This window comes from Gossypium arboreum, chromosome 8 (genome assembly GCF_025698485.1).
Source record: "Gossypium arboreum isolate Shixiya-1 chromosome 8, ASM2569848v2, whole genome shotgun sequence".
NCBI classification, from domain to species: domain Eukaryota; kingdom Viridiplantae; phylum Streptophyta; class Magnoliopsida; order Malvales; family Malvaceae; genus Gossypium; species Gossypium arboreum.
Window position 1 is genome coordinate 127,454,608 of NC_069077.1, and position 12,074 is coordinate 127,466,681.

The 12,074-nt window shown below is 37.5% G+C and overlaps 1 non-coding gene across 1 annotated transcript; it reads left to right on the plus strand.

Annotated features, from left to right (window-relative positions):
- The first annotated feature begins 11,613 nt into the window (after positions 1–11,613).
- Positions 11,614–11,720, plus strand: LOC128279624 (small nucleolar RNA R71). The gene has a single exon (XR_008269823.1). It is a non-coding gene; the product is annotated as a small nucleolar RNA R71 (small nucleolar RNA).
- The last annotated feature ends 354 nt before the right edge of the window (positions 11,721–12,074 follow it).

A 12,074-nucleotide genomic window follows, 5' to 3' on the forward strand; every position in this document is an offset into this window, starting at 1 on the left:
TTAAAATCTGAGCTGTCTAAAGTATCAATAACAGTGTCTAGTCCATTGGGGCAAACAGTGCTAGTGGATCAAGTGCGTAGGAGATGTCCATGAGTGATACAAGAAAAAATTTTCTCTATTGATTTGTTGATAATGCCATTTGGTGACTATGATATGATTTTGGGAATGGATTGGTTATCTAAGCACGGGGTGATTTTAGATTGTTGTAAAAAGAAGTTTACTATTCAGAGTGAAAATAGAGATAAATTGAAGTTAATGGTATTCGAACCAGTGGGTTGGCTCGTATTATTTCAGCAACTCATGCTAATAAACTTCTTCGTTAGGGTTGTGCAGCTTTCTTGGCTTATGTTATTAATTCAGATTCAGTTGAAATTCAGTGCAATAAAATCTGGACTGTATGTGAATTTCCTGATGTATTTCCTGAAGAATAAGGATTACCACCAGATCGGGAGGTTGAATTTGGAATTGAAGTTTATCCTGGTATAGCTCCAATATCAATACCTCCATACCGTGTATCACCTACAGAGTTGAAAGAATTGAAAGTACAGTTACAGGATTTACTGCACCGAGGATTTATTCGTCCGAGTATTTCACCTTGGTGAGCTCCAGTATTATTTGTTAAAAAGAAAGATGGTTCGATGCGGTTGTGTATTGATTATTGAAAATTGAATAAGGTGACGATAAAAATAAATACCCGTTACCTCGTATTGATGATCTGTTTGATCAGTTGAAAGCAACTTCTGTGTTTTCAAAGATTGATTTGAGATCGGGTTACTACCAGCTAAAAGTAAAGGAAAGTGATGTACCAAAGACAACATTTCGAACACAGTATGTACATTATGAATTTTTAGTTATGCCTTTCGGACTGACTAATGCCCTAGCTGCTTTTATGGATCTTATGAATCGTATTTTTGAACCGTACTTGGATCAGTTTGTAGTGGTTTTCATTGATGATATTTTGGTTTATTCAAAGTCTGAATCTGAACATGAACAACATCTTTGAGTTTTTTTGTAAATATTATGGGAGAAACATTTGTATGGAAAGCTTAGCAAATATGAGTTTTGGTTATCAAAGGTTGTATTTTTAGGACATGTGGTATCGACAGATGGAATTAGAGTTGATCCGAAGAAGATTGAAGCTATTGTTCAGTGGAAAGCACCGAAAAATGTATTAGAGGTACGTAGCTTCTTGGGATTAGCTGGTTATTATTGAAGATTTGTCAATGAATTTTCAAAGATAGCCTTGCCGATGACAAATTTATTGCAAAAGAATGTTCCATTTGTTTGGGATGGTCAGTGTAAGGAAAGTTTTGAGAAATTAAAGCAAATGTTGACTGAGGCACTGGTTTTGACTTTATCAGAGTCAGGAAAAGATTTTATTGTATACAGTTATGCTTCTTTGAATGGTCTTGGACGTGTTTTGATGCAAGATGGAAAGTGATAGCTTATGCATTTTGAAAGTTGAAACTGCATGAACGAAATTATTCGACACATGATTGGGAGTTAGCTGCTGTGATTTTTGCACTGAAGATTTGGAGACATTACTTATATGTTGAGAAATGTTATATTCATATTGATCATAAAAGTCTCAAGTATCTTTTATCATAAAAAGGAGTTAAATTTGAGACAACGTCGGTGGATAGAGCTTCTAAAGGATTATGATTGTGTAATTGATTATCATCCGGGAAAGACAAATGTTGTAGCTGATGCATTAAGTAGAAAAGTAGCAATTAAATTACGAGCGATGTTTGCACAGCTCAGTATCAATGATGATGGAAGTTTGTTAGTTGAATTGAGAATCCAACCAGTGATGTTCGATCAGATCAGGTCAGCACAGTTAGAAGATGATAAGTTAATGAAGAAAAGAAAAATGGTTCAAAATGGCATGTTAGAAAATTTCAGTATTGATGAACATGATTGTTTGAGATTTCGTAATCGGATTTGTGTTCCAGCTATTTTAGAATTGAAAGAGTTAATACTTCTGGAAGTGATAAACCGTAATTTATACATATTTTTATCCCATGCTTATCACATTTATAGATGATTTCTCCTTAGATTTGGTGAATTCGATGCTCCTAATCCTTTAATTTCATGTTTTATACTTAGGTGAGCATAGGAGAATAAAAAGAGTGAGAAACAGGCCAAAAAAGGAGAAAATGGACCAACATGAGAAATCAACTCGGCCTGGACTTCCTCACACGTGTAGTCCACACGGCCGTGTCCATTTGGAAGAATCGAAGCACGACTTACACGGGTAGACCACACGTCGATGTCTATTTAATAGCCTTGACCACGGTCTGAAGCAATCGCACACGGGCGTGTCACACGGGCGTGTCCCTGTCGAGCCCAAGTATAGTCCTATTTAGAAAAGACCACTTTTGAGGGCTCTTAGGCATTCTAAAGCCTATTTAAATACCTGAGGAGGCACTAGAAAAGGCAACACGGAGTAGGAGGCAAGGAATTACTCAAAGAAATCTGATTGATCCATCTCAGAAGCCGGATTCTTCATCAAGACTGAAGATCTCCTTTCAATTTCCTTCAGGAGTTTTAGGTTTTCTTTATGTTTTGTTATCTTTACTCTTTTGAGATGTTTTCTTTCATAATTATGAACTAAACCCCCTAAATACCTAAGAGGAATGAAACCTAAGATGGATCTTGTTATTATTATCTGAATTGTATGATAAATATTTGACTTTTTCATAATTATGTGCTCTTAATTCTTGTTTTAGTATTCCAGGATATTGATTCAAGTTAATGCGCTTATTCAGAGAAGCAGAAGTCCCTATCTAAGTGTAAATTTGTCGTAATTAAGCGAAGTTGATTGCACGCCTAGAGATAGGGTGACAATATTTTGTTGGATTAGGGGGAAACCTAATTAGGGAGTCCATAGATCGAGTTAATGCAACACTAGGGTGTTAATTTCTACGGATCAAGTTAAATGAATAAATTGTCTGATTCAGAGTTAAATAATAAGTGAAGTCTAGGTAGATTTTTCCTTGGGTATTGCCTTAATCAATCCAGTTTTCCCAAAAGCTTTTCCTCAATTTTCTCTCTGTGCACCATTAGTTTAATTAATTAGTTTAGATAAACAAATCCCTTAATTTTTAGGTTAGATAATAAAAAGAAAGTAATTACTAGTACTCTTGGTTCCTTTGGGTTCGAGCTATACTACTGTTCGATAGGTACACTTGCCTTCATCGTGATACTAGTTAGTTTCAAGAGCAATTAATTATAAATTTTTAAAACCTGTCACGAATATCACGTATCAAGAAGCACATGATAGCCCTTTTGCAATGCATCCGGGAGGAAAGAAAATGTACCGTAATCTGCGAGAATCATATTGATGGCCAGGTATGAAAAAGGATATAGTTGAATATGTGGCTAAATGTTTAACTTGTCAATGAGTTAAGGTAGAGCATCAGGTTCCTACTGGATTACTTCAGCCTATTAACATTCCTGAATGGAAATGAGACTGTATTATGATGGATTTTGTGACAGGGTTACCATCGCCAACAAGTAACAAAAATGCTATTTGGGTGATTGTTGACTGACTTAGAAAATCAGCTCGTTTCATAGCAGTCAAAACTGATTGGTCACTTCAAAAACTTGCTGAAGTTTATATTCGGGAAATTGTGAAATTGCATGGTATACCTGTATCGATAATTTCTGATCGCGATCCACGGATCACATCGAGATTTTAGAGGCAGTTGCATGAATCTCTTAGTACTCGACTCAGCTTTAGTACAGCTTTTCATCTAGAGACTGAAGGGCAATTTGAATGGGTTATTTAAATTTTAGAAGATATGCTCCGAGCTTGTGTCATTGACTTTAAATCTGGTTGGGAACGTTATTTACCGTTGGCTGAATTTGTGTATAATAATAGTTTCCAATCGAGTATTCAGATGGCTCCATATGAAGCTTTATATTGTCGCAGATATAAATCACTTGTTTTTTGGTTGGAGTTGAATGAAAGAAAGATAATTGGGCCAAAATTGATTCAAGAAACAGAAGACACTGTTAAGAAGATTCGAGATAGACTGAAGGTGACTTTCGACAGACTGAAATCATACGCAGACTTAAAATGATGGGAGGTTGAGTATTCTGCTGGAGATAAATTATTTCTTAAATTTTTCACCTTAGAAGATAAGATTGAGATTTGGTTGAAAGGGAAAATTGAGTCCTCGTTTTATTGGGCCGTATGAGATTGTAGAAAGAGTTGGGCTAGTTGCTTATCGTTTACCTTTGCCTCGGGAATTACAAAGGATTCATGATGTTTTTCATGTATCAATGCTCAGAAGATATAGATCAGATCCCTCTCATGTTATTTCAATAGAGGACATTGAAATTTGACCTGATTTATCGTATGAAGAAGAACCAGTTAAGATATTAGCTTGAGAAGTGAAAGAGTTTGCATAATAAATGGGTTCCATTAGTGAAAGTGTTATGGTGATCGCGTGATTTCGTGATAGGTTTTAAATGTTTATAATTAATCATTATTGAAACTAACTATTATCGCGATGTAGGCAAGTGTACCTATTGAACAGTAGTATAGTTTTAGCAAGACCAGATTGTCGAACCCAAAGGAACTAAAAGTGCTAGTAATGACTGTCTTTTTATTATCTAGCCTAAGAATAAAGAGGTTTTATTTTAACTAACTAATTAACTAATCTAAGAATTCACAGAGAATGGAATTGGGGAATTACTTTTGGAAAACGATTGAATTAAGACAATACCTAAGGAAAAATCCACCTAGACTTTACTTATTATTCTAGCTCCGAATCGGACGATTTATTCATTCAACTTGTTCCGTAGAGATCCTTAAGTTATGTTATTATCCCTATTCAAGACTAATAACGTCTAATCCCTAGATTGAATAATTGAGACTTTTCTCTAATTAACACCCTAGGGTTGCATTAACTCGATCTATGGATCCCCTTATTAGGTTTCACCCTAATCCGACAAAATCTTATCACCCTATGTCTAGGCGCGCAATCAAATCCGCTTGATTATGACAAATGTACTCCTAGACAGGGTCTATTCCTCCTCTGAATAAGAGCTTTTCTTGAATCAGTATCCTTGGATATCAAAACAAGAATTAAGAACACATAATTAAGAACAAGTTAAATATTTATCATACAATTCAGAAAATAATAACAAGATTCGTCTTAGGTTACATCCCCCTTAGGTATTTAGGGGATTTAGTTCATAACTAAAAAGGAAAACATCTCAGAAGAATAACAAATACAAAACATAAAGAAAACCCAAAACTCCTGAAGGGAAATTGAGGGGAAATCTTCAGTCTTGATGATGAATCTGTATTCTGAGATGGAACAATCGGCTTTCTTCGAGTAATTCCTTCCTCCCTCTCAGTGCCCCATTTTCTTCCTCCTCTAGGGTGTATTTATAGGTTTTGGAATGCCTAAGAGCCCTTAAAATTAGCCTTTTCTGAATTGGACTCAACTTGGGCTTGGTAGGGACATGCCCGTGTACGATTACTTCAGGCCGTGCTCTAGCCTGTCAAATTGACACTGGCATGTGGTCTGCCCATGTGAGGAGGTCCAGGCCGTGTTGATTTCGTACTTTGGCCCATTTTCTCCGTTTTTGGCCCGTTTCTCGTTCCTTCCGCTCTCCTAAGTATAAAACATGAAATTAAAACATTAGGAGCATCAAATTCACCAATTCTAATGGGAAATCATCCATAAAATGCGTTAAACATGGGGTAAAAATATGTATAAATTATAGTTTATCAAATACCCCCATACTTAAGCATTTGCTTATCCTTAAGCAAAATTCTCAACTCATAATCAAAATAAATTCTTCTCAACTTATAATTTCTATCGATAATATCTCAAAATAATCCACAGGTAATCATACATTGAGAATTCCACTAAAAGAACATCAAAGTTTCAAACACTCCAAGTTGAGCATTTTATTCTGAAAACATAGGTGTCTCCCCTCGTCTAGGTAATTTCCTTGTATTCAAAATGTCACAGAGTTTTACATCCTCACTAAAGATTCACTCAAATCACTCGAGGTGTTTAAGGACAATAAATGAAACACTCAATAGTCAATAATGAAAAGTCATTACCATAGGCTTGCATGAAAATCAAATCTCCACCACTATAAATTGAGATGATACATCAATCAAAAGGTCTTTAGAGGGTTGTAATGAGGCTTGGTTAGGGGGTGTGGTCACAAGCTGAAAGAAAGGGTTAGAATCGAGATTGAGTTGAAATAGGGATCAAATTAATTTAGGGGATTTCAATAATAATGGGTTAAGGGTTAATATTAATGGTAATACAAGAAATGGCTTGTTAGCTCAACGGGGTTTACTAAGGGTTAATCGTGGAGGTAGGCTTTTCATGGCATGAGTGGTTTAATCCTAAGTGCCTTTCTCATTTTGACATATCAAATCAAATGGTGTGGTCTTGACATGCATAATCAAGGAAGTTCTAGAATAACAATTCAATACTGACGCACTCAAAGCAATAATAAAAGTGAACATGAAAGAATTAATAGATGCTCAAAAGGCTAAAAAATCTCACAAAAATTATGGCTTTTTGATGTTTAAAACTTGTGAATTCCAACTCAAAGTAATACCTAAACTTTGGGGAAACAACCTAAAATTTTAAATTCTTAAAAATCAACTTATCATGCTCGATTCTCTAATGTCTTAAGGTTTAAACAATCAATGCATAAATGCCTATGTTTTAATTTAAGATATATCAATCAACATCATAAATCAATCAAAATTTATTCTAAACATGATATGAGAGATTTACAAGAGAACAAAGCAATATTCAGGGATTTTTCGAATAATAAAATGATTACCCGCCCACACTTAAGATGTACATTGCCCTCAATGTACAAAGATACATATATAAAAAAATATAAGATCATAAGATAGGGATAGAATTGAAACTTCCTGAATGTTTGAATGAATAAATTCCCTAGTTTGGAGTTATAGAGGTGGAGGAAGATACTCCGGTGGTGGTAGAGGTTGGGTACCACAAGTGCTACGCCAGAAGAATATTATATCTCGTTATTGAGCAGGGCATGGCAGTCGTGGAGAACCTTTTCCAATGGATTTTGAAGTTCCTAAGTGATTGTGAGCGTTAGAGCTCTTTATAACTATGATAAAATCAGGAACTGTTTAGGGGATATTAGGAAGAATAATTACTCATAAAGAAATAGCCGAGATTAAAAGTAATTAATAAAATCTAATATATAAGATAATAACAAAAAGGAAATAATATTTAAATGTTAAAAGTGAAATTAATAAAAACTTAAAAAAATAAAAATAAAAATAAAAGTAGAAAGAAAAATAAAAATAAAGATAAAATTGAATTAAACATCATCATCGTCGGATGGTTCATGAGGTGGTGGCGGCGATGAGATGCGGAAGTGCTGACAGATCTACTTGAGAGTAGCATCAATGTTGTCAAAACTTTGAAAACACTACTGCTCGAATCAGTTGAGGCGCTCAGATATGTCAACATATAAAGCCGCCGCATGAACTGGACAATGAGAGCGTGGTGGCTGGGAAGGTGGGTCCTCGTGCCCGGGAGGGACATTATCAGCAATATCCTCTGGAGCCTCCTCCTCAGTAGATTGGGCGAGACGATATTGGGGAGGGTAGGTTCCTCGGCGCCTCTCGATCATCCTTATGCTAAGCATGCTCAAGATGCCTTGTGGAGACATCTGGCCGATGAGGGTAAGGGATGATTCTTGGGCCGCGTTGTTGAGGAGTTCGAAGTGTCGCGCCAGTCGAGTCACGTAGGGGCCAATGGAGATGACCCCTTTCGGTGTCGCTGACGTGCCCGTGCAACATGCACCATAAGTAGTAGACATCATAACACCAGTGCTTTCTCTTCGTCCTGTCAGAGTGTGAGATAAAATATAATGTAAGTACCTCAAGGATGGAGGGAGAGATGATGCCTTGGAACGATTGGGGTCGTAGCTGGCTGAATGTGGGACAAGGGTGCTCCAGCACTTCGAGGGAGAATAATGGATGTGACGGTTTAGGGTGTCGAGATCGTTCTCTTCTTGGAACTCCTCTGTGTAAAGGCCCAATGGTGAACCAAACTCTGGAACGCTCAACTGGCGGACTAGATTGCCAAGTCAAAATTAGACTGTGCCGGGATCATCATGGTTGGTCATAACAATCTGGAGATGGAATGTCGAACACAATTCCATCGTGAGTTCGAGATACGTCGGCTTAACGATCTCGAAGAAGAGGTTCCATGGGTCAGTGGTGAGAAGTGCTTGAATTGCATCAGCCAATTGAACTTGTTCTACAGTAGCCCAGTCGATGCAGCGGCCCGCAGTTAAAGGTCGGGCCCAGAGTATTTGGAATAGTTTTTCTTGGGGCCCGATGGGAAGCTTCAGAAAAGGGTGACGAACTTCCGCGGTAGGACCCGAGGAAGATAACGCTCCCTTCCTTTTCTTTGAAGCAGGGACAACGACCTTTTTACCACGTGAAGATGACATGGTACTTGCAAATAGAATCATTAAGTCATCTTGATGAGTGGTCAAAGTAAAACGAAGACAAATTTTAAATAAAAATCATAATTTCAGCCATAACTCTTAACACTTAACAATTTTAATTAAACTAATCATACTTTTGTGGCATTACATAATAGTAGCATGAATAACTAATTTTTTTTTTTGCAAAGAATATTGTATGGATGAACAAAAATGTCAACACAAAAGGCATGAGAAATCATGAATATTTACGTAAACTAGTCAAATGGAGTAGAGAAATCACGTAATGAGTAAGAATTTTAACATGAGAAAGATAATAAGTATTCTAGATATAACATTTGTATGATAAAAATAAGAAAGGAACATGAAAAATTTCATATTATTATGATAAATAGCCCTAGAAATCAGTAAGAATAAACGAGAAAAGAGTGAACCAACGCTAGAAAGAAGAGAATGGGTGTCAAAAATGGAGTTGGAGGCGGCGCACGGGCGTGGCAAGGAAGGCGTGTGGACTTGCAGCGACTAGGGTTAGGTTTTTTAGGTGAAGAAGACAATGAATAGTGCAGCCTATTTATAGATTTTAGGGCACACGGCCAGGTAAGACGCCCGTGTTCTCCAATTCATCCCGTGTGATTCGCGAATTTTGAATTTGGGCGCGTCTGACATTTAGTACCCGCCCGTGTTCCTTGGGCGTGTGGGTGCACACAGTCTTGTTGCACGGCTGTGTATGGCATTGTTCGCTTCTCCCACGCCCATGTATGTAGATCCACGCCCGTGTCAATCTAACAGGTTCAGCCATGGGTGCTAGACACGGGCGTGTCGCACGCCCGTGCTGTTTTAACAGGTTCACCCACGGTTCTTCCACACGGGCGTGTCACACCCCCGTATTGTTTTGGTAGGTTTGACCACGGCCATGTCGTACGGCCGTGGTGTTTTATCATAGCCCATGTTTGGGAAAATCGTTGCCCTATTTTCATACGGCCCTAAGCACTTAGCCGTGTCTCTGTGGAAAACCTATATTTAAGAGCTCCATTAGTAAGTTAGGTGTTGAAGACTAAATTTTAAAGAAGTTAATACAGTTAGTGCTCGGGTTGCCTCCCAAGAAGCGCTTATTTATAGTCTAAGCTCAACTTACCTCTCCGTTGAATGATCATGGTGGTTTAAGGAGTTTATACTCCTCATTCCTAATATCAATCTCATCAAAATAAGGTTTTAAACGGGTGTTGTTTATCTTAAAAGTGTCGTACTTGGGATAACTCACCTCGGCTGTACCGAATGGGAAAATGATGAGTACCGTAAGAGAGATTTCTTTATTCGGTGTGGTAGTAACGATGTGGGGATCTGCGACATCTAATAAGACTCTATCTCCAACCTTAAGTTGATTTGAAAAGGTATTGAGCTCGTCCTGGCATAGTTTTGGTTTATCATGTGTTCTCGGTTTATGCGTCTACCATTCATCTAGCTCCTCGATTTGTAACCTTCGATCTTCATGAACAGGTCCTCTACTATTGCTTGAGAATGAATCATGTGCTTCCTTTAGACTCATTTCCTGCAAAGTAGGTTGTACCATATTGTCAGTTTTAGTAGAATGGGTTAAACGATCACCTTTAGTTTTTGATGTGTTGCCAGAATTGCGAGCTTGAAGAGTGATTGTTTCGTCTCCCACACGGAGTGTGAGTTCACCTGTGTCAACATCAATAATCGTTTTAGCAGTTGCTAAAAAGGGCCTTCCTAGAATTAAAGGAGTGTTGCTATCCTCTTCTATGTCTAGAACAATGAAGTCAACGGGAAATATAAATTTATCTATTTTAACTAGTACATCTTCAATAATACCCCTAGGAAATCTTATAGTTTTATCTACTAATTGAATGCTCATCTTAGTTTGTTTAGGTTTCCCAAGACCTAGTTGCTTAAACATTTTGAAAGGCATGACGTTGATACTAGCCCGTAAGTCAACTAATGCATTATTAACATCTAAACTACCAATTAAGCAAGGAATCATAAAACTCCCTGGATCTTTTAGTTTGTTGGGTAGTTTATTTTGGAGAATAGCTGAGCAAACTGCGTTTAGCTCCATGTGCGACACCTCGTCCAACTTCTACTTATTTGCTAAAAGCTCCTTTAAAAATTTCATTACGTTTGGCATCTGCGATAGGGCTTTTTATAAACGGTAAGTTAATATGTAATATTTTTAAAAGTTTAAGAAATTTACCAAATTTTTCATCTGAGCGGTCTTTCCTTGTCATGTTGGGGTATGGCACACGAGGTTTATATTCGACATTCACTGATTTGTTTTTATTATGACCTACCTCATATTGACCTTTGCTTACCACAGTGTCTTGCCTCGGTTCTGGCTCAGGCTCAACGACTCCTTCGTTATCTTGAATATTAATTGCGTTGAGCTGTTCCATTGGGTTGGGTTCAGTATTACTTTGCAAGTTACCTTGTGGTCGTTCGGAGATTAGTTTAGAAAGCTGGTCTATCTGAGTTTCGAGCCCGTAGATTGACGCTTGCTGATTTTTAAGTGCTGTCTTGGTGTTCTAGAAACGGGTTTCTGACACCGAGATAAACTTTGTGAGCATCTCTTTAAGGTTCGGCTTCTTTTCCTGTTGATAGGGTGGTTGTTGAAAACCCGGAGGATGTTGTGGTTTTTGATGTCCTTGACCGCCCTACGAGAAATTGGGATGGTTCCTCCAACCTGCATTATAAGTGTTACTATATGGGTTATTTTGGGATCGAGAGTTATTGTTACCCATATATTGGACTTATTCCTCCTCGATGCTGGGGTTGAAGGGTTGATACTCTGTGCATGCTCCTCCTCCATTCGTCTCGCACCTCATTACTGGATGTACCTGCGTAGAACCAAGTAAACTATCAATCTTTTTATTTAGAAGTTCTACCTGGTTTGACAACATAGTAACCGAATTGACGTTATAAACGCCTGCTGTTTTAGTTGGTTTTGTCCTCATGACTTGCCACTGATTGTTATTCAGTGACATCTCCTCTATAAATTCATGAGCATCTTCAGGTGTTTTTTTATTGATGGTTCTACCAGCAGCTGCGTCAACCATTTGTCGAGTCAAAGGATTCAGGCCATTATGGAATGTTTGAACCTGAAGCCAAAGCGGTAACCCATGGTGAGGGCACCTTCTCAGTAAGTCCTTGTATCTTTCCCATGCATCGTAAAGAGTTTCTAAGTCCATCTGCACAAATGAAGAGATATCATTACATAATTTAGCCATTTTAGCCGGCGGAAAATATTTTAGTAAAAATTTTTCGGTCATTTGTTTCCAAGTTGTAATTGACCCTCGTGGTAACGAGTTCAAACACTGTTCAGCTTTGTTCTTCAACGAAAAAGGGAATAACTGAAGACGAATGGCATCATCAGAAACATCATTAATTTTAAATGTATTACATAGTTCCAAAAAGTTTGCTACATGAGTGTTGGGATCCTCATCCTACAAACCATCGAACTGAACAAAATATTGTATCATTTGAATTGTGTTAGGTTTCAGTTTAAAAGTATTTGCAACTACAGTAGGTCTAACTATGCTTGATTCAGTTCATGTTAAAGAAGGTTTAACATAATC